A 22965-nucleotide genomic window follows, 5' to 3' on the forward strand; every position below is an offset into this window, starting at 1 on the left:
CAGAGTTACCCAAGGAAAAAGCGCAGGTTGTTCATAGTGGTCATTGGCTTGGTAACACCCTGTTGGCTGCTTTCTCTTCCCTCTCAATTCCCCACTCCCCTCCCTATTGGTGCTTCCTAGAACCACATCCTAGATGAACTACTTGCATTTGAATAAAGTCCTTATGACAGAGTCTGCCTCCTACAGAACCCAACTTGTAGGATAGGGGTGGATAGGGGTGTGTGGGTGGCTCAGTTGGTTAAGCATCTACCTTCAGCTCAGGTCATGATCCTGGAATTCCAGGATTGAGCCCCATGTCAGGCTCCCAGCTCAGCAGGGAGTCTGCTTCTCTTTCTCCCTCTGTTCCCACTCCCCCCCAACCCACCCCATACTCATGCTTGTGCTCTCTCTCACATAAATAAATAAAATCTTAAAAAAAAAACAGTGGATGATGTAACCACAGTCTTCAAATGTTGGATGACTGTGAGTGGTCAGATTTACCTACTATTCAAAAGGGAGACGTAGAGGGCGCCTGGTGGGCTCAGTTGGAAGAGAATTTAATTCTTGATCTTGGGGTTGTGCGTTGGGCACATTGGGCATAGAGATTACTTATAAATAAATAAATAAATAAATAAATAAATAAATAAATAAACTTAAAACATAGAAAAGGAGACTTAGGACCACTAGATAGTAGTTATTATGAGGCAGGTTTTGGTTTAGCATAAGGAAGAATTCTAGAATAACTTAAGATGCCCATGACGATTAATTTTATGTGTCAAATTGACTGAAAGGATGCCCAGAGAACTGGTAGAATATTATTTCTGGGTGTGTCTTTAGGAGTGTTTCCACAAGAGATTAGCACTTTATCTTTTTTTTTTTTTAAAGATTTTATTTATTTATTCATGAGAGACAGAGAGAGGCAGAGACACAGGCAGAGGGAGAAGCAGGCTCCATGCAGGGAGCCCAACACGGGACTTGATCCCAGGACTCCAGGATGGCGCCCTGGGCCGAAGGCAGGTGTTAAACCGCTGAGCCACCCAGGATCCCCGAGATTAGTACTTTAATCAGCAGACTGAGTAAAGATCACCTTCACCTAAGTGGGTGAAGATCATCCAATCTGTTGAAAATCCAAATAGAATCAAAAGGCAGAAGCAGAATTCACTGCCTCTGCTTCAGCTAGGACATCCAGGACATCCAGGACATCCGTCTTCTCCTTCTCTCAGACATGGATGCTCCTGGTTCTCAGGCCTCCAGTCTTGGAATTAAAGCTCTGGCTTTCCTGGTTCTTCAGCTTGCAGACAGCAGATCGTGGGATTTCTCGCCTGTAACTGCTGAGCTAATTATTATTTTTTTTTCAAGATTTTATTTATTTATTCATGAGAAACAGAGAGAAAGGCAGAGACACAGGCAGAGGAAGAAGCAGACTCCCCAAAGGGAGCCCGATGTGGGACTCGATCCCAGGACCCCAGGACCACACCCCGAGCTGAACACTCCACCACTGAGCCACCCAGGCATCCCAAGCCAATTCTTTTAATAAATTTCTTTTTATCCTATTGGTTCTATCTCTCTGGAGAACCCTAATACAATGCCTAAAAATGGAATTAGGATGTAATAGACTCAGTATCATAGGGGGTGTTTTATAGAGGCTGGTTAACCACCAGGGATACATGATTGATATGAAACCTAAACTAAGTGCTTTTGAAGGTCAGAGGTGGGCTTACCATGATAATAATGCAGCTGAAACTTGTGAGCCTCTTCACAGACCTTTTCAAGGCCTCTCAATATGTTGCATGGGCACACATTTCCATAAACATGCAGATCTCTGTATCACGATCAATTAGGGCCACTGACTTTTTTTTTTTTTTTTAAGATTTTAAATAATCTCCACACACCCAACGTGGAGCTTGTACTCATAACCCCACAATCAAAAGTCTCAAACACCACTGACCGAGCTAGTCGGGCACCCTGACCACTGACTATTTTTTTTTAAAGATTTTATTTATTTATTTATTCATGAGAGATACAGAGACACAGGCAGAGGGAGAAGCAGGCCCCATGTAGGGAGCCCGATGTGGGACTCGATCCCGGGTCTCCAGGATGACACCCCAGGCTAAAGGCAGCGCTAAAGCACTAAGCCACCTGGGCTGCCCCACCACTATTTTTGACTGCAACTTAATATTTTTTCTAGGAATTTCTTGAAACAGAATTTATCAGAATTCCAGGGTTTGTAGAAAACACATGTGTAGTAGTGCTGGAAATGAGTACAATTCATTGTGAAGTTGCATGTTTTTATGTATTCCAGCATATCAGATTGAATTTTAGAATATCTGACACGTCTTGTCCTGACAAAGTCTGGTGGTTCCGGATGAAATAGCATGCAAAATTGCCACAACACAGCAGAATAGCCTGAAAAAACAAGTGACAAAGGCAAAAGAGAAAGCCCAGTGACAGGGCTCTTACACAAAGAATAATTTGATGACACACTATGTCACTCCTTCAATGTAACATCAATTATAAAAGTATTCAAATTGCATTTGTGTATTCTTTGACTTTAGATTAATTTTCTTTTTTTTTTTTTAATTTATTTATGATAGTCACAGAGAGAGAGAGAGAGAGAGGGAGAGAGAGAGGCAGAGACATAGGCAAAGGGAGAAGCAGGCTCCATGCACCGGGAGCCCGATGTGGGATTCGATCCCAGGTCTCTAGGATCGCGCCCTGGGCCAGAGGCAGGCGCCAAACCACTGCACCACCCAGGGATCCCTAGATTAATTTTCAATATTTTTGCATAACTGTTAACCAACCAAAATTTTATTTTGCTATTTTTTATTAAGTTTTTCAATGCCAGTATAGTTCCCATAATGTCACATTAGTTTCAGGTGTATAATGTAGTGATTCAACAATTCTATCCATTACTCAGTGTTCATTGTGATAAGTGTCCTCTTTAAACCCAGCCAGAATTTTAAATGTGACAGAAAGGAATTATCTTAGTATTACCTTTAGGAAACCCTAAAGGTAATCTGAAATAAATGATTGTAGTATTTCCCAGCTTTTTAGAGTTTATAGTTGTTGAAATTCGTTTTCTCATTTGAAATAAAATTCACTTTTGTACCCAATTTTGCATTCATATGTGCCCCCACTCTGTTCCTTTTACTTAAAGGGACACACATGTAATTGGGACCTACCCCTGTCAGATAATTTTTGATTCTGAGATTCTTTTGTTTGTTTGTTTTTACAGATTTTATTTATTCACGAGAGAGAGAGAGGCAGAGACATAGGCAGAGGGAGAAGCAGGCTCCTCGCAGGGAGCCCGATGTGGGACTCGATCTCAGGACCCTGGGATCATGACCTAGCCGAAGGCAGATGCTCAACCACTGAGCCACCCAAGTGTCCCTTATTCTAAGATTCTGAGTCATGATTCTTTCTGTTACCATGAGCTGAAGGGTAACCATATTGTTTACTATCTGATTAGGAGTAATTTGTAGAGTGGATTAAAGAGATGTGTGGCTTGCTAGCTCATAGATTTGAGCTAGCTAGAGATTTCCAGGCAGGCACTTCTTTATCTATCTATCTATCTATCTATCTATCTATCTATCTATCTATCTATCATCTATCTATTTTTATTTTTAAGTAATCTGTACACCCAATGTGAGGCTCAGACTCAGGCTCGAGATCAAGTCACATGCTCTACTGACTGAGCCAGCTGGGAGCCCCTCCCAGCCATGGTTTTAATGAAATCTTAATATACAAAGTCAAGGCTGGTGATACCCTCTGCTATCTGTGCTATGACCTTGTTCCCTTAGAGGGGCATTGATTTTTTTCAAAAAAATATTTTATTTATTTATTTGAGAGAGAGAGAGAGAGAACAAGAATGAATGGGAGTCAGGGAGAGGGAGAAGCAGACTCCCCGCTGAGCAGGGAGCCTGACATGGGGGCCAATCCCAGGACCATGGGATCATGACCCAGGCTGAAGGCAGGTGCTTGACCAACTGAGTCACCCAGGTGCCCTGAGGGCCATCATTTTGAATGCCTACTCACATTTTCTACAAAGAATCAAGTGAACTAAAGGGACTCTGTGTTATTGATAACAGTGAAAGTGAAATGGTAAAGCCATTCTTTTGAATGCTTTCCAGTCCATATGATACTGCCCCAGGGATGAAGAAAGTCACTGCTTATACAAATATGTATGAAAATATTAATCTGAACGATCAAAGTGAGGAGAAAATGGGATAATATAACTAAAATTGGCAAGTTATAAAAGTGGATTAAACTTTCCTTGACTGCAAAAGAGGAAGGTTATGTGGCTAGAGCAAGAGTCAGCAAACTATTGCACATAAACCAGATCTGTTCCTGCCTCGTTTTGTAGTTTCGCTGAAACACAGCCACATTCACTTATTTATGTATCGTCTACGGCTGCTTTCACACAGAAACTGCCCAGTTGGCATGACAGAAACCAAAAGGCCTGCACAACTTAAAATATTGACTCATTGGCTCTTCATAGAAAATATCTACCAGCCTCTGGTCGAGAAATAATCTTCAAGCTGGACAAAATTCCTTTCTTTGGCAGTTTGTAACATAGATATGTTTGGGGAATAATTCTTACCCTGTAAAAAAAAATCACAGTGAAAGAGATCTTAATTTTGTAGTAGAAGAATTTTAAGAATTAAAAAATTTTGACAGTGAAAGTTGTGAAGCTTTTCTATTCAGGTCAGGCTACTGGTGATGACTGCAGAAGAGGGAAAGGATGAGGTTTAAAAGTAAGGCTTTAATTAATTGGCATCAGATCTTAGCATACCTGGGAAAGTTTTTAGCCTATTTATTTAAAACTGCAGTTAAAATAGAGAAAGCTTCCCCTTATCCCCCAGGGCTGGTTCTGTGTGAAATACAGGACTCGGTTTACGTATGAGGGCTTCCTCCCAAGTCACCCTTCTAAGCTACTCTGTTCCAACTACATGTTCTGTGTGCCTTTTTGGTAAACACCTGAGCTCAGCTGCACCCATCTACGTTTCCAACACCACCAGCCAACACTGCCCCTACAACCACCTGTGTGTGCACGTCTGTGCATATGTACCTGGGAGCAGGTGAACACACACACACACACACACACACACACACACACACACTACTTTGGCTGCATTAATCTCAAAGCTCTCTACATATTCTGTGAAACTTCATGCCTCCTGTGTCTTTGCTTTTGCTGTTTTCATGCCTTTCTTGTGCCTTGAAACCACTTATTTGCCCCAAAAATCTAGCTGTGAAGAGCGTGAAACCAAATTCATTCTCTTTTCCTTGGAGCATGCTTGGGAAATGTGCTCCTCTGTTTTCAATCTCCTGCTTCTGAGCTTTCTTTCCCATGCCTTTGGGTAAGTGAGAAGAAATTCAAAGGGTCCAACCGGTGCTCTTCTGAGCTACATTTTTAATACTAAGGGGAAAATTCTAAATTCACTAAAGGGCAAGCATCTACAAACCACAGCACAGAACTAGTCTTTTTAACTTTTACCAAAACTTCCCTATAAGCTCTATCAGGACAAAGCTAATGTCTCATCCCCTGAGTGGCCACTAATGCACTTACGGGAGCAGCTGGCATATGAAGACATGTAGCCTATGTTTATTGGAGGAAAGAATGAATGAACGCGGAGGCCCAGATACAGAGGAATGCTTGATAGGAAGGTGAACTCGTAGAGTCAGATTGCTATCTGACATTTTAGTGGCCTATTAAACAACTCTGGCATGTCTGGCCCTTCCTTTTAGACAACTGTTTACAGTTATTGAAATCCCACGACCCAGTGCAGGGCTGCTGTGTTACACAACTCTGGTACATTCAGTGTCCAGGCTGACCTGCCACTTGCAGCTGGCCTAAGCTAGTGCTAAGAACCTGGGTTTTGAGGTGCACACTCCCAGATTTGATTCCCAACTTCAACTTTTACTAGTTAGTTTGTTGACTCTATGCAAGTTCCTTAACATTCTCCAGACTTTTATTTGTTCATCTTGAAAATGGGTGAATTATACATTATATTGTGTTGTTATGAGGACTAAATGAAGTAAGGTATGGCACTTCAGAAAATGGCAAATGCTGAATAAACACACTTTCTGTGATGTGTGTTTGTGGTCAGTTATGAATCTTCACTGGAGAGTTAGGTCACTGTAAGCTACCTTAGCACAGACAGGGTTTTGATGCTGTTATATGTGAATGTGACTGTATTAGTTTCCTGGGGCTGCTGTAACAAGTTATCACAAACTGGGCGGCTTTAACAACAGAAATTTATTATCTCACTGCTCTGGAGGCTAGAAATCCTTCAGAGGTGTTTTCAGGGCCATGCTCCCTCTGAAGGCGCTGGGGAAGGATCCTTCCTTGCCTCTTCCAGCTTCTCGCGGCTTCTCACAATTCTTGGTGCTCTTTGGCTTATAGCTACATTACTTCAACCTCCACCTGTCATCACCTTCTTTCCTTCTCTCCTCTGTCTGTATCCAAACCTCCCTCCTCTAAAAACAAAACAAAACAAAACAAAACAAAACAAAACAAATCTCCCTCCTCTTATAAGGACATCAGTCGTTGAATTAAAGCCCACCCAAATCCAATGGGACCTCATTTTAACTGAACTACATCTGCAAAGACCCTATTTCCAAATAATGTCACACTCACAGTTACCAGGGCTAGGGTCTTGGGCACATCTTTTGGAACGGACACAATTCAACTATACTATAGTGACCATGTAGGTTGGAGAAGGACCATGTAGGGAGGAGAAGGCTTTCTTTTCTTTTTTTTTTTAGAGATTTATTTATTTATGATAGACAGAGAGAGAGAGAGAGAGGCAGAGACACAGGAGGAGGGAGAAGCAGGCTCCATCCCGGGAGCCCGATGGGGGACTCGATCCTGGGTCTCCAGGATTGCGCCCTGGGCCAAAGGCAGGCGCTAAACCACTGAGCCACCCAGGGATCCCCAGGAGAAGGTTTTCTTAGGGGACTTACTGTATAGCCTTGGACAAGTCGCTTAAGATCTTTTGTCCTCACTTTCCTTATCTGTACCATCTGTGAAATGAGGAGCTTGGGTAGCGCACTTGCTTAGATCTCTCAGTCTTAACGTTTTATGATTTTGTGAAGTCTCTCAGATTCCAAATCCACTAAACCTGAATTCCTGAGGTTCTTCTATAATGGTGGTCTGAGACAACTGAAGGAGGACAGGGGCCTCACAGCTGAGTCCCGTGGCATCAGCCAGGATGGGGTCCACCTCTGTAGAGGAGGTGTTTACCTCCTCTACACCCCAGGAACAGCTCCTTGCTAGCTGCATTCAAACCATAGGGGCTCATTTCCCACCAAAATTTATTCTTATTCCTCCTCCCTTTTTTCTTCATTCTAAATCACTCATACTAAATTTCATTTTGATTTTTACAAAATGTGCCTCCATTTCACTAGGTTGCTCTAGGGTCAAGCTGTATTTTAGTCACTACTGTTGGCAACTTTTGTGTTTTTTAAAATATTTATTTATTTATTTGAGAGAGAGAGAGCATGCGCGCGCACATGTAAGCAGGAGAAGGGATAGAGGGAGAGGGAGAGAAGCCAACAGGGAGAGAAGCCAACAGGGAGAGAAGCCGACTCCCTGCTGAGCACAAAGCTCAGTCTCACGACCCTGAGATCTTGACCTGATTCAAAATCAAGAGTCAGATGGTCAGCTGACTGAGCTACCCAGGCACCCCTGTTGGCAACTTTTGAACACTATTATTTTGTATTTTTAAATTTATATTTATTTATTTAAAAGATCTTATTTATTTATTCATGAGACACACACACACAGAGAAAGAGAGGCAGAGACACAGGCAGAGGGAGAAGCAGGCTCCATGCAGGAAGCCCGATATTGGACTCAATCCCAGGACTCCAGGATCATGCCCTGAGCTGAGACAGATGCTTAACCGCTGGGCCACCCAGGCTTCCATTTAATTTTTTTTTTTTTTAGAGAGAGACAGAGCACGCACAGAGGTGAGGATGGAGAACAGGTGTGGAGAGGCAGAGGGAGAGAGAGAATCTTAAGTAGGCTCCATGCCCAGCTCAGAGCTGGACTTGGGGTTCAGTCTCACCACCCTGAGATCATAACCTGAGCTGAAATCAAGAGTTGGATGCTTAACCACTTAGCCACCCAGGCACCCCAACGTTTGAACACTATTAAGAGCTGGGATCAGAGACCCAGATTTTTTGGAGGGGGGTAGCAGGTAGGAAAGCCCACATAGGGGACTTCCAATGTGTTTATTTTAGGTTCATCCCATCCCATCCCACGTCATCCCAGTTGATGTCCCTGTGGTTCAACAACTTAACAGTGGACCTAGAGATTCACACCTCATGTGGACCTGAAATAATAAGAGGGAAAAGCCCTTTTGTCCAGCAAATACTCCATAAAGGAGATTATTTGTTTTATACATATGAAGCATTTGACATATTTATAGCTTGGAAGAACCCTTAGGATCTCCCCTAGAACTTTATTGCTAAATAACTTTTAAATCCCAATGCTACTAGAGTCTTAGAACTTGTAGTTTTTATTATGAATGATGTCATTACCTAGGCAATAACCACCTGAACCACATTCTTTGTAAGGATTATACAGAACATATCTCAAAAGTATAGATTTTTCTGTATATATGCATTAAACAATATAAACGTGCTAAACTGATTATGCAAATTTTGTAAAAATAAATACTTGCTGCATAAATATTTCTAATCTCAAAACTCTATATTACATATACTAGGAACTATATTTTGCCCTTCCATTAAGCTTTGCAAGCATGGATTAAAAAAATCATCATCGTCATCATGAAAATAGTCAAAGTAGCATTGCAGAATTTTAATTGAGAATAATATAGTGCTCTGGAACCTGATAATGAGTATAATAAATCTCACACAACTATGTGATTAATTTCCTGATTTATTAGGAAAGTGTCTGCAAAGGTAAAATTCAGCCGGGTTCCTATTAATATAGCACTGATTATGAATTAGTGGCATCTGAATTAATGAGGTTTTATTTCGAGTGAAACTTAACTTTTTGAAACAATTTGTTTCGATTATATAACGTTTTTTTGTGCTTGCATCCATGATGTCATCCGTAACTGAAAGTAACTCCACTCAGAGGAGCCGGAGATGCCACCCCCACTCAGGGCCACAATATCAGACATGCCCGACTCACATTCTTAGTGATGATTACAGGTTATTTTAATCCTGAGCCAGTGGTTTTTTCGCTGTGGTCTGCTCTCTCACAGTGGCTGGGAGGCAGAGTGGTGCCAAGAACTCAGACCCTGGAGTTAGACCTGAGCTCAAATGACATTTCCACAGCTTACTAGCTTGTGACCTTGGCCTTCCTCAACTATTGAACCCTCAGGTCCTCCTCGTCTATACAGTGGGTCCTATTGCACAGGGTAGTTAACAGGATTGAACGGGATGCAGCAGGCACAATGCTCTTCAGTGTTAGTCAGTGGTATGAACCAGGTCTTACTCTTCTAGGTCCCACAATGACTAATAGTCAGAATTGGCTTATAGGAAATGTTTATGGAACAAAATCGAAATCTCTACTATATAGGCTGGGAGTTTCTGGGGGTGAAAAGGAAATGGGCCTTAGTTGATCTTACTGTGGGATAGTTGGTTTGAATTGGAGGATCTCATGGCCCTTTGAGGTTGAATGCTAGATGAGCCTACGCAGTATAAGAAATGTATGTTTGATTTCTGTCCCAGGTTCCTGGCACAGAGCTCCTAAAACCCTTGGAATTTCCTGAGTTACAGGGGTGAAAGGAGCATTTATTGTTATTTGTAATAAGCTCCTTTCACCACCCAAGCTGAGTTTCTGCTATAATGAGGTGACTTTGGGAAGAGTCCCTCGATAGTTTCAGGATGGAGGTTGGTGGCAGGCAAGACCAAGCCATGATCAGAAGGTTGGAGCTTTCAGCCCCACTCTCTGACTCTGCCTGAGGATGGAAGAGGGGCTGGAGTTTGAATTCAGTCACCAATGGCTAAGGATTTATTCAGTCATGCTGACATGACGAAACCTTCGTACAGACTCCCAATGAGTCTAGGGATGTTTCAAGTTGGTGAGCACCTCCATGTGCCAGGGGGATGGTGCACCCCAACTGCAGGAGGACAGAGGCTCCTGTGCTTGGGGCTTCTCTGGACCTCACCCTCTGTACCTCTTCATCTGACTGTTGATTTGCACTCTTTATAATAAACTGTAGTAGTAAGCATAGTGTTTTCCTGGTTTTGTGAGTTGTTCTAGATAACCATCAAAACTGCAAGGGGAACATGAGAACCCTAGAATTTGTAGCCAAGTCAGAAGGACGGGTGAGCAGCCGAGGCATTCCATTCACACCTGGCATTTGAAGTGAGAGTGGTCTTGTACTAACCACTCCAGGTGGTTAGTGTCAGAACCGTATTGAACTGTTGGGACATCCAGTTAGCGCTGGAGAATCCGGGAATCTGAGAGTCTGTAATGACCATTTCTGATAAGTTTTGCAACCAAATCCACCTGTGTCTCTTGTTTTCAAACCATTAACTAGGAGGAGTAGCTGAGACAACATTTCTCATGCTTCTAGGCTGCTGCAAAGGAGAAGCATATGTTTCTTCCTGGAGTCTCCGTGGAGTGTGTGCAATGACACTGATGGGGAAGGGCATCTCTCTCCTCTGGAGAGCCGTTATCAGATGGGCATCTCAGGGTGAGAAATAGGTGGCCTAAGTGAGTAATGAGGGGCCAAGGGTCAAGAAAGCAGGGAAGTGAATTGCCACAGCCCACGTCATCCTTGACCTGCTACAGGGGAAGCCGTGTGTAAGACCCCTCATAGGTACCATACTTAGTATGACCGCCTGACCCAGATTGAAAATATCCCCCTTAGTCTCTAGGATTTTCTCATTCACTACAATTCTTTCTGGAATTAGGCTAGAGCAAACATAAATAAGCACAAAAAATAAATATATCTCATCTTCATTATCTTGTAACATTACTAGGATGAATCTCATCTTCAGGAACTTCCATGCCTGCGGGAATCAAGTGTCTACTCCTGTGGTTCATATTTTCCATTTTGAAAAGCTTTTTCCACAAACCATTTTCTCCTAGTTCTGGGCCTATGAAGCGAAATTAATTTACTTGCCTCCTTTCTGCGGTGTCAGCTCAGCCCTGTTAAGTTGGATGCTAGAGGACATGTGTTATAACGCTCCATGAGAACTAAAAAAATGTTTTCCAGCTTGTAAATTGCTTTTTGTTTATTTAATTTTGTCTTTCACGGACTATATATTCAGCATATGCCTCTGGGGTCTTTTATACATTAACAATTCAAAAACCACTGACCTATAATCATATTAAAACTCCCATTTTATCTCCAGTTTAACCACGATAGTCTTCTTACATGAGTCCGGCAGAAGCCTCGTGAATAAGATAATCTCGCCTCTAAAATGCTGGGGCTTTATGGAGTAAGTAGGGATTGTAAATTCAAATTGCGAGCCATTTTATCATTGTAGATTCTTTCATTATCATACAATCACAAAGCATTCTAAAATTTTATTGGTTGATTCATTCAGTGATCTCCTGATCAGTTTAATTTTTTTGTTTTCTTTTTTTGTTCTGGTCTAGATGACTGACCCTTCCAACACGTGGAAATGAAAATGAACGCTCATGGTGAGAGAGATTGCTTCCAGGTTCCTTGCAGGTAATGGATGAGAACGTGGCATCTCAGTGATTCAAAATCAAGAGACCATTTTCACAATAATCTGGGTGGACTGTTGTCACGTATGCGTCTTGTCCTTTTAAAAAGTAGCTTACGAAAAAATAAATAAATAAATAAATAAATAAATAAATAAATAAATAAATAAATAAAAAGTAGCTTAAGCCTGGGACATTTGAAGGTGAGGCTGAAATGTGTTTCTCCAGCTAAACTTGGTCCTTACTAGTCTTTGAGGTTGGTCCCTTGGCCTGTTTCTGAGTGGGAAAGTGTTTGCTTAAAACAACAATTACACTGAATGGCTGCCAGGTTTTGATTATTCAGACAAGTCATAATGTCATGTTAATGACAGCTTGGTCTAAATTTTATTATTAAGTTTTATTGAGAGTTGTGAGGAAAAAGGGAGAGAAGTCTAAAGTTACAACTATCTGCGGCCATTCAGTCAACTTCTCGTGCGGCTGTTTATTTTATTTGATTTTTGCACAATTATTTGGATTACCATGTAGTTAAGCCAACTGGGTCATTACAGATGCTTACAGAATCAGCTGCATAAGAGCATATTTCTTTGGCCCTGTGAGGACAAATGAGGTGATGTTTTAAGGCTGTGTAACTAGTTTATTAAATGGAATGATCTCAGTGGATACAAACAGGACATGGAGCTATTTCTTTTTCCTTTCATGGCTTTGCCAGATCTCTGCTCCCTTATCCATGGCATGTCTCATTGCTTTTAAGTGGCTTTCAGTTATAAGAATAATATCGCTTTGATAACTGTGACTTGTTTTCAAGAGCTAAAGTGCCTCCTCTAGTCTAAATTAAAACTTCAGTCTCCCATTCAATCCAGAGCTTCTTCCTTCCCTACTTGTGGCCTCACCCTCTTGGCTCAGAGACTCAGCAGGGAAGGAATGGTACCCTCATTCTTCTTTTGCCTTATTTTACCTGCCTCCCATTGTCTTCTTGAAGACAACCCCAGCCCCTGTGAGTGCCCTCCCATTTCTGGCCTGGGGTGGAAGGAAGCTTTCCCTCTTTCATTTGGTAACTTTCTCCAGTTACTCTTTTTTGTTTCTAGTCTTTTTTTTTTTTTTTTTTAAGATTTTATTTATTTATTTGAGAAAGAGAGAGCGCGCACACATGAGCTGGGGGTTGGGGGACCACAGGAGAGGGAGAAATAGACTCCCTGCTGAGCGATGAGCCCAAGGATGACTCAGGGCTCCATCCCAGGACCCTGGGATCATGACCTGAGATGAAGGCAGACACTTAACCAACCGAGCCAGCCAGACGCCCCTGTTTCTAGTCTTTCTTAAATAAGCTGCAGATGGACTTAGGTCAACAAGAAAATCCCATTAAGCATCTGTTTACAGACACTTATATCACAGCACGCATACATTCCAGTGTAGAAACCTCACTTCGTGTGATTAGAGAGTTCTTCAAAGAGCAACATAGTTCCTAGAAGCTCTTTAGTTTATGGGGAAATAAGTGACTATAGAAAGTGAGCGTTGAGAAGAAGAGCCCATATTGAGCTTTCGATGTCATCATTTTGCCCTAAAGGGCCTGGAGGATCCTAGTGTCTTCTTTGGTTATCTCCCTTGTGTGCATGATAAGGTGACCCTGGTGTCCATGTTGACATGGGTGGCTCCCATTGCTCACAGACAGAATCAGGGCCGTCTGTCTCATCTTCATTCCACCTCTTTGGTGGTGGGTGGTCCGAATAATGCAGAGAGGAGTCCTGAGCTTTGTGCTGTCTCTACTTTATTTGTTTACATTTTCGTTTAACTACTCTGTTGGGAACATTAAATCAATGTGGATGATTTTTGAAGAATGTAATCTAGAAAATTCAATTATTTAGTGCCTGGAAGGGTTTCAAAGATTAAAATGCTGTGTAAAAATGTGTAAGCATTTATTATTAAAATTAAATAAATGTTTGCTCCGTGCAATTAAATTGCATTGTCAAAATGGTGTATTTGACTCCTCCAAACACATTTGGTGTTATTTTAATTTGGACTTTTTCTGATGCTCCCAGGCAGACTTAGACATTTCTCTCCTCTGTTGCTCCCATAGCTTTGTCTTTATACCTTGATTTTAGCTCAATTCAATTCAGTTTGATTTGATTTAGTTTCAAATAACATTTATTAAGTGAAAGCTAGGTACTAGTTACCGTGCTGGGCTCCAAGGAACAATAAGTTAAGTCGCACCTTTCATCACACAAGAGTGTGTATAAGTGTGTGTGCGTGCGCGCACATGTGCTTCTTTTAATTTTAATGCAGTTAATTCCCCAGTAACAACAAAATTCAAAGGAAGCAGATGGAAGGGAATGCGCATCAGTGTTCCAGGTGCTGACAACTTGGAAAATGAATGATTTTGATTGCATTGAGTTAACTGAAAGCTTTCAGCAAAACTGGGCCCTTTCCCTTGGGAAGGATTCAAATCTTTGTGGGTGGGTAGAGAAAGGACTCCTCCCACCTGCCTCCATGGAAGAAGCACAACAGAGTAGTATGGTGGCAAAATTTTCCTTTCACTAGTTTTGCCCTTGAACTTGGTGAATACAGTTCTGCAGATTGGAAATATTTCTGAGGTCTCCAGGTTGTTAAAGCTTCCAGCAAGTGTGCCAAGCAAAATGGTAACCTTCTTCCTGGAGCCTAGTGGTTTTCTTCATTTGTTCATAACTCTGACTTGTTTACTGAGGGATGATCCTTTTTTGTTTTTTAAGATTTTATTTATTTATTTATTTGAGAGAGAGCTTGAGCTGGGGCAAAGGGACAGAGGGAGAAGGAGAAGCAGCAGGCTCCCTGCCTGGGTGGCTCTGTTAAGCAGCTGCCTTTGACTCAGGTCATGATCTCAGGGTCCTGGGATCAAGTCCCACGTTAGGCTCCCTCCTCAGCAGGGAGTCTGCTTCTCCCTCTTCCTGTGCCACCCTCCCCCCTCCCCCCGACCCTGCTCATGCTTTCTCTCGTGCTCTTTCTCTCTCTGTCTCCCAAATAAATAAATAAAATCTTTAAAAAAATTTTTGGATTCTGAAAAGAATGAGAAAATAATTTTCTTGTTTACTTCTTACCTAGAAACCTGTGTCACAGGCTATTCAAAACTCCTCAGAAGCAAAAAATACTTTAAACCACTTTGGTGAGGCTGCAAGTCTGATAGAATATGAGGTTAATGGAGTGTAAAAGACCAATAAAATAAATAAATGGCGAAAGACAGGGGCAAAAGAAAGCAAAGGGAAAGATCACGAAATGAATGGAGTAATTGCCATTTTTACATTCTCTGGAACAAATTATGGAGAATGTGAATCTTATTCCTTGAGAATTTGACAGAGTCTGTTAGTAAATGATCTGGTTCTGGAGCCTTTGCTGGGAAGTAGCTTTTTGATAGTTATTATTGCTCTACTAGTGCATTATAGTATTATTTTTTAAGATTTTATTTATGTATTCACGAGAGACACAGACAGAGGCAGAGACACAGAAGCAGGCTCCATGCAGGGAGCCCGATGCATGGACTCATCGGCTCATGCGGGACTCAATTCCAGGACTCTGGGATCACAACCTGAACCAAAGGCGGATGCTCAACCAATAAGCCACCCAGGCGTCCCGAATTTCTGGTTTTGATTTTGGAAATTTACATTTTTTTCTGAAAATTGCCAGATTTTGAAATTCATTAGCATAGAGTTGAATATGGTAGAGTATTGCATATGCAAGTCTATGCTAATCTATTCAGATTGCCCTCCATATTAGTTGTTGCATACTTTACCTATTCTAAATTTGTGTTGTTTTTATTTTTTCACTTAATTTTTCAGGTATAGGCCATTTTGGCTATTTTTTTTTTCTCATGTATAAAGCTCTTAACTTTGTTGACCAGTCCCTAATTTTAAACTTTTGTGATTTTTTTTACCTCTATTATTTTCTTTCTTTTCTTTATATTAGGTATCCTAAAATCTTTATCTAGCTTCCACAGACAAATGATTAAATTTTCTTTTTTCAACCTTTCTTGAATAACAGTGAAAGCTTTTAAAAGGTCTAATTTGTTTCTGGGCACAATTTTAGCCAAATACCCTAAGTTTTAATACTTGTGGTCTTAATTTTTGTTTTTTTCTAAATAGTTTGTATTTTTACGATAACATAAGAGGATGTGTATTAGTTGTGAGATGGCAGAGTGGTTTTTGTTTAAACTTCTATTATTTTTTAATTTGAATTGATTGTTCAAAGAGAATGTGACCTATATAATCTTTGCTATCTGGAACTCATTGACATTATCTTTTTTTCTTGCTACGTATTTAACTATTTGTGTGTGTGTATACATACATAAATGTACATGTATGTATATGTGTGTGTATATTCCATGGATACCTATAAGATGGCATTCTTTTTTTTAAAAAAAGATTTCATCTATTTATTTTAGAGAGAGTTTGTGTGCTTGTGAGTGGCAGGGAGGAGCAAAGGGAGATGAAGAGACAGAGAGAATCCTGGAGTAGAGACTCCCTGCTGAGAGTGGACCCGGCATGGGGCTCCATCCCAGAACCCTGAGGTCAGGACCTGAGCCAAAATCAAGAGTCAGTCGCCCAACCAACTGAGCCACCTATGTGCCCCCAAATTAGTATTCTTAAACAAATACGGTTGTTAACTCAACCTTTCTAAATATTTTAGTCAATATATAATTCTTTCTTAACTCTAGACTTCTTTCTGATCTCTACAGGATCTTCCTCCTCCTAGGTATACACATACATTTGGATCCCTACCAGCCTTATAGATTTTCAGTGCTGCTACTCCTTCATGGTAGTCCTCAAGCTCACCTGCCCTGCACTTTTAAGTGTTCAGAAGTGTCAGCTACTCTTACCAACTCCAGCACCTCACTACTCACCTCTTCCTTATTTTCTTAAAAAACTTCTTGAATGACATCCTCTGAGGAAGGTGTAGAGGTGTGATCAGATGAGATCCATGACTTTAAAGAGCTTGCACTGGGCTTGAATTCCAGAGCTCACATCGAGGGTCTTTGACGTGGCTTGATAGAAGTCAGCTTTATCCCAAGGCTGGTTTGGAAGAGTGGAGAGCAAAGGGCAGAGTAATGGCTGTATTCTCAGAGTAGAGGCTCTTTTACATCGTTCCTTTTTTTTTTTTTTTTTTTTTTTTTTGCCTTTACCAACAAAATAAGAGTGGGACGGAAAACCTGGCAGATCTGGTGTTGAGGGTAGAAGACTGGATCCCAGGACCGTGTCCATGAAGCTGGGAGGTGGAGGCTTCAGAGAGGTTTTGTTCCTCTGGTGGGGTGTAGTGGGGACCAGAGAAGGAGAAAAAGAAGCTTTACTGGTTATTTGTACCTGGCAGGTCCTCTAACCAGGGTGGGGGTGCTATGTCCTTTCCACCTACGTATGGAGACATACTACACTCTTTTATGTACTTTGGATCCCCTGCCTTGGCAGACAATTCTTATTTGTGTTACAGATAAGATTTCAGGGGCACTACCTCAGCCCCTCTCAGCCCCAGCTGACACTTTGCAACCACGTGAGAGATCCTGAGCCTAAACCACCTAGCTCAGCCACTCCTGGATTCCTGACTCCCAGGCATGGTGAGAGATAATAAATATTTGCTTTTTTAAAAGCTTCTAAGTTTTGGGGGTAATGGGGCAGCCTGGGTAGCTCAGCGGTTTAGCACTGCCTTCAGCCCAGGGTGTGATCCTGGAGACCTGGGATCGAGTCCCACCTTGGGCTCCCTGCATGGACCCTGCTTCTCCCTCTGCCTGTGTCTCTTCCTCTTTCTCTCTCTGTGTCTCTCATGAATAAATAAATAAAATCTTTAAAAAAAAAAAGTTTAGAGGTAATGTGTTACACAGCAGTAGGTAACCATTATAGTGCACAAGAACTTTACATAGTTGTGCAAATGAGGGTTAAAAGAAGGAGAGGTCATACCCCCACGGGAGGACAGTAAAAGCCTCCAAAACAGGGGCATGGCATTTGAAACGGGTCTTGTGGAAAACTGGGCATATATGTGCATACGGAGAAGAGAGAAGAAACATTTCAGAAGAAAGGACTAGGAGATGGGAAAGTGAAGGTCATGTTCAGGGCAAGGGACCGTCTCCACGATCTGCATCTATGGTGCAAGTAAGAGACGGGGAGGAGAGGAGGCAGGTAAAGTGGGCTGACACTACACTGTGGGACACCTGTGTGGATCCTCTTTCTTGCCTATACTCTAAGGGCAGTCATTCTTTGCAATTTGGTCCTTGGATCTTTCTTTTTTATTTTTGGAATATTTTTTATTTGGAATATTTTTTATTTATGGAATTCCTTGGTGATCTCATTCACATCTACATTTTAACCAGTTTCTACCTGCTTTGCTTTAAAATCTAGCCCACACCTAACCTCAGCGGTTCCGTCTCTCAGATCCAAATGCTTGCTGATCTCTTCCACCTGGATAGGTCACCAGCTTCTCAAATGCTTTTGGCTCCTAAATCCCTCTTCCCAGCCAGCCATCCTCCAGGACCGACTGTCTTCCCATGGACCACTAACACGGACAGTTGTGGGAACCCAGAGGAGGAAGTCTCTTGTGGAGGAATGCTTCTAAGGACACAATTTAAATGCCGTTGGATGGAAGTCTGTGGGACAATTGGAGGAGGCATTGTCCAGATCACTACCTTTAACGGTGTCCACCTCCACTCCCTGGTCCTTGTCGTACACTTGCCTGCTACCACCTGTGGATGGCTGTTTGGGATCCTACCAAAAGCAGCCATTTTCCATTTATTCTAACCTCAAATGCAGCTGTAGCAGGTATGGCATATGATTCTGCACTGGTAAGACGGGGTTGTTGGGAAGAGTAGTCTCTCGGGGTAAAAACCTGGGCATCACATTGGTATTTTTCTTCAGTTAGTTATTGGGTCTCATCGACTGTGCCTCCCTTTCCCCTCTCGAGAGGTTCTCAGCCTGACTGCAAGTCAGAATCCCTGCAGAGCTTTCAGAAACTCCCTCACCTATGTGTCACTGCAGACTAATTAAGTCAGAATATCTGGGTTGGAGCCTAGACATCTCAACTGTTTGGAAGTTTATCCAGTGACCCTAAAGTGTAGTCAGATGGTGCTGGTGGATGAGAAACAGCATTGCCTGGGGGGCTGATGTTGACCTGGCCTTCGATTGCTCTGACCTGGGGAAAATCATTCACACTTTCTGGGAATCAATTTGCAAATTCTATAGAAGGCGATAAAACTTTCCTAGCAGAATTATTGAAGGGGCAAATGAAATAGTGGTGTGAAGAGGCATGGTAACTAAAGAGCTAGGCACTATTATGATTATCACACTCCTGCTGCTGCTAGTCTGATTTCTAGCCCCGATCACTTTCACAGGCCCTAGGGCTCTCTCTGGCTGTGACCCTTGCCTCTAGGATCTCTGCCTCCAATTCCTCCTACACACCGAGGCCACATCAGCTCTTCTAAATTACACTTTTGCTCAAAAACGATTCTGCTTTCCATTTCCCACCAAACTGATACATCTTCAAGTTGAAACCCAAATTACTTTTCTAACCTTATCTTCTATTTCCTAAATATGATTCTGCTGCATTCAACCACCACCTATCTAGCCAGCCAGCCTACAGAGGTTTTGAGTTGCTATCATATGACAGTGTTGAGCTAGAGCTTTGGGGAAATGCAAAGATGAGCCTTCACAGAGGTAAGTGAACCAAGAAGCTGACCATCTAGAAGCTCATGGAAATGATTAGTTTTAGTTAAATGTAATCTCCGAAGAATAAAGAATGCCTGAAATTCAACAAAAACAAAACCAAACAACTAATTCAAAAATGGGCAAAGGACTTGAACACACTCTTCTCCAACAAAGAAGATATACAAATGGCCAATAAGCACGTGAAAAGATGTTTAACATCGCTAATCATTAGAGAAGCACACATCAAAACTACAGTGAGATACTACTTCACACCCATTCAAATGGCCTTTTACAAAAGAAAAATAGAAACAGTGTTGGCAAGGATGTAGAGAAATTGGAACCCTTGTACGCTGTTGGTGAGAATGTAAAATGGTGCAGTTGCTGTAAAAACCAGTACGGATAGTCTTCAAAAAAATAAAAATAGAATTAACAGATGATCCAGCAATCCCACTTCTTTTTTTTTTTTTTTAAGATTTTATTTATTTATTCATGAGAGACACACAGAGAAAGAGAGAGGCAGAGACACAGGCAGAGGGAGAATCAGGCTCCATGCAGGGAGCCTGACGTGGGACCCGATCCCGGGTCTCCAGGATCACGCCCTGGGCCGAAGGCAGGCGCCAAACCGCTGAGCCACCCAGGCTGCCTTTTTTTTTTTTTTAAAGATTTCATTTATTTATTTATTTGAGAGAGAGAAAGAGAGCACAAGCAGGATGGAGAGATAGAGGGAGAGGGAGAAGCAGACTCCTCGCTGAGCAGGGAGCCTGATGTGGGACTCAATCCCAGGATACAGGGATCATGACCTCAGCCAAAGGCAGATGCTTAACAAACTGAGGTACCCAGCTGCCTCTAGCAATTTCACTTCTAGGTATATATTAAAAGAATTGAAAGCAAAGACTTGTACAGATACTTGAACACTCACATTTATAGCAGCGTTAATCACAATAGGAAAAAAGTGAGAACGACACAAATGTTTATTTGAAGAATGGACAAATTAACAGATAAATTAATGTATTAAATTCCATACAATGGAATATTATTCAGCCTTGAAAAGGAAGGAAATTCTGATACATGCTACAGCATGGATGAGCCTTGAAGACATTAGACTAAGGAAAAGAAGACACCAAAGGACAAATCTTGTATGATTCCACTTACATGAGGTACCAGAGAAGTCATTTTCATAGAGACTGAAAGTAGAATGGTGGTTGTCAGGGGCTGGGAGGAGGGGGAGTGGGGGATTATTGTTTAAGGGATACAGAGTTTCAGTTTGGGATGACAAAAAAGTTCTGGAAATGGACAGTGGTGATGGTCACACAACAATGTGAATGTACTTCATGCCACTGAACTGGACACTTAAAAATGGCTACAATAAAATGGAAAATTTTATGTTATGTGTATGTTATTGCAAGAAGAAAAAAATGCTGTTTCTCTCTGTTAGGTCTTTGAAACTCTGCATGACAATCAATTTGGCATTATTAGTTTCTTTTAATATGATGTGAAGACTGTTGTATAGTGGAAAATCAAAGCATCTGTGTAGAAGTGGCATGTTGGGGTGATTTTGGGAGAAAATGATGAAAAGCGTCTTACACAATCAGGAGACTCTTACCTCACAGAATGGTACACATAGAGGGAGAGCACTATAGGGTTGGTTAGCTTCCAGACAAGGGACGTCATCACTCCTGTCCTTTAGGCTCCTCCCACCTTTAGAGTGTCCTCTGGGGGAACTCCCCTTGTTATGAAACAATTGCCCCAATTCTGACGTCATGCGGAGGTCAGGTAACATCCCGCAGCAAAAATGGGAACTACTTCCCAGAGTGACAAACTCTTTTCTAGAAGCCTTCCAGCTAACTTCCTCTTGTGACTCATAGTCCAGAACTGTGTCACATACTCATCCCTACACCAATTCCTGGCAAGAGAAATGGTATCCCCACGAGTGACCACTGGACGAGGCAGGATTGTTGAAAAACTGTGGAGTAGGCTGGATGCTGGAACAAAAGAAGGGATATGCTCCATGGAAGAGCAAAACAGACGAACAGGTTGTGGTAGGCAGTGAATCTTGTGAGAAGAAGTATGATCCCGGGCAACTTACATAAATATCTCTGAATCTCAATTTCCACAACTGAGGGTACAAGTACCCCCCCCTCGACTGGGTGGATGGGAAGATTAAATAAGATGATGTTTGCAAAGTACCTAACGGTGATTATTCACGTTATTGCATTGAACATTATTTCATTATTCACACAATAAGTGCTTCATGAATGCTAGCCATCATTACTATTCTTCTCCCCAACATTTAAATGAGCATTCACTTGGTTCTCTTTTTTAACTTAGCCAAGGTTGGTAAGTACTCAGGAAGTAGATGGCACCTGGATATACCCCCATGGGTCGTGGTATCCAGGTATATGTGAGCAGGAGTCCTACGGTGTGTTAGTTTGCTAGGGCTGTCATAACAAAGGGCCACAAACTGGGTGCTTACGTATCAGAAATTTGTTTCACAGTTCTGGAGGCTAGAAGGCTAAGATTGAGGTGTTGGCAGGATTGGCTCCTTCTGAGGGCTGTGAAGACGGGATCCGTTCCAGGCCTCTCTCCTTGGCTTGTAGATGGCCATCTCTTGCCTGTCTTCACGTCATCTTTCTTCTGTACGTGTCTGTGTCCAAATTTCCCCTTCTTACAAGGACACTGGTCATATTGGATTAGGGCCCATTTTAATACGTTTATTTTAACTTGATTACTTCTACAAAGAGCCTCCTTCAAATGTATGATCTGAGGTACTGGAGGTTAAGACTTCAACATACACGTTTTGAAAGAACACATTTCAATCCATAACATTCGGTAAGAAGAGCTATTGGAAAGTCTATTTTCCTTTGAGGCCCAGAGTGAGAGTTCTCATGCTATGTCATAATTCTTTATCCCATCTGTACCCACCTGTCTCTCCAATGGGATTTGGAAATAACCCTAAATCCCACTTTTGCTGAGCTGGAGTGACTAGGTTGTAACAGATTTGTGAAGAGGAACTTAGAGAAAAAACCTCTGAGAGGGCCTGTAGGAAGCATGATTCTAGAAGGGAAAATAGAAACTCCTGCATAGTCATTAAAATGAACATTTATTATTTAAAAAAAAAAGATTTTATCTATTTATTTGAGAGAGAGAGAGGAAGAGAGAGAGAGAGAGAGAGGGAAAACGAGTTGGGGGAAGGGCAGAAGGAGAAGCAGACTCCCCACAGAGCAGGGAGCCCAATGTAGAACTCGATCCCAGGACCCTGAGATCATGACCTGAGCTGAAAGCAGATGCTTAACCAACTGAGCCACCCAAGTGCTCCAAAATGAATACTTATTAAGCACTGACTATGTGCAAGGCATGAGCACTCTCTTCTGTATGATGCTGGGACCTGTGGGCATGGGTGGATGACGTAAATAAACAAGACTTCCAGGGGCAGCCTGGGTGGCTCAGCGGTTTAGCACCGCCTTCAGCCCAGGGCCTGATCCTGGAGACCTGGGATCGAGTCCCACGTCGGGCTCCCTGCATGGAGCCTGCTTCTCCCTCTGCCTGTGTCTCTGCCTCTCTCTCTCTCTCTCTCTCCTCTCTCTGTGTATTCTCATGAATAAATAAACAAAATCTTAAAAAAAAAAAAAAAAAAGAGAGTTCACAGAAGGTAAAAATGAATCTGGTTGGAGAAACCTGAGA

At 42.0% G+C, this 22965-nt stretch overlaps 1 long non-coding RNA gene across 2 annotated transcripts; it reads right to left on the reverse strand.

Moving 5' to 3' along the window:
- Positions 1 to 4414: 4414 nt before the first annotated feature.
- Positions 4415 to 21398, reverse strand: LOC111090609. 2 transcript variants are annotated; one of them, XR_005353026.1, is made up of 4 exons: positions 20888 to 21398; positions 16782 to 16899; positions 16503 to 16671; positions 4415 to 4580 (listed from the first exon to the last, which is right to left on the reverse strand). It is a non-coding gene; the product is annotated as an uncharacterized LOC111090609 (long non-coding RNA). The 2 variants fall into 2 exon arrangements; XR_005353025.1 differs by lacking the exon at positions 4415 to 4580 and adding an exon at positions 11347 to 11753 and having other exon boundaries at positions 20888 to 21393.
- Positions 21399 to 22965: the final 1567 nt, after the last annotated feature.

Source organism: Canis lupus, chromosome 1 (assembly GCF_011100685.1).
Source record: "Canis lupus familiaris isolate Mischka breed German Shepherd chromosome 1, alternate assembly UU_Cfam_GSD_1.0, whole genome shotgun sequence".
Lineage (NCBI taxonomy): Eukaryota > Metazoa > Chordata > Mammalia > Carnivora > Canidae > Canis > Canis lupus.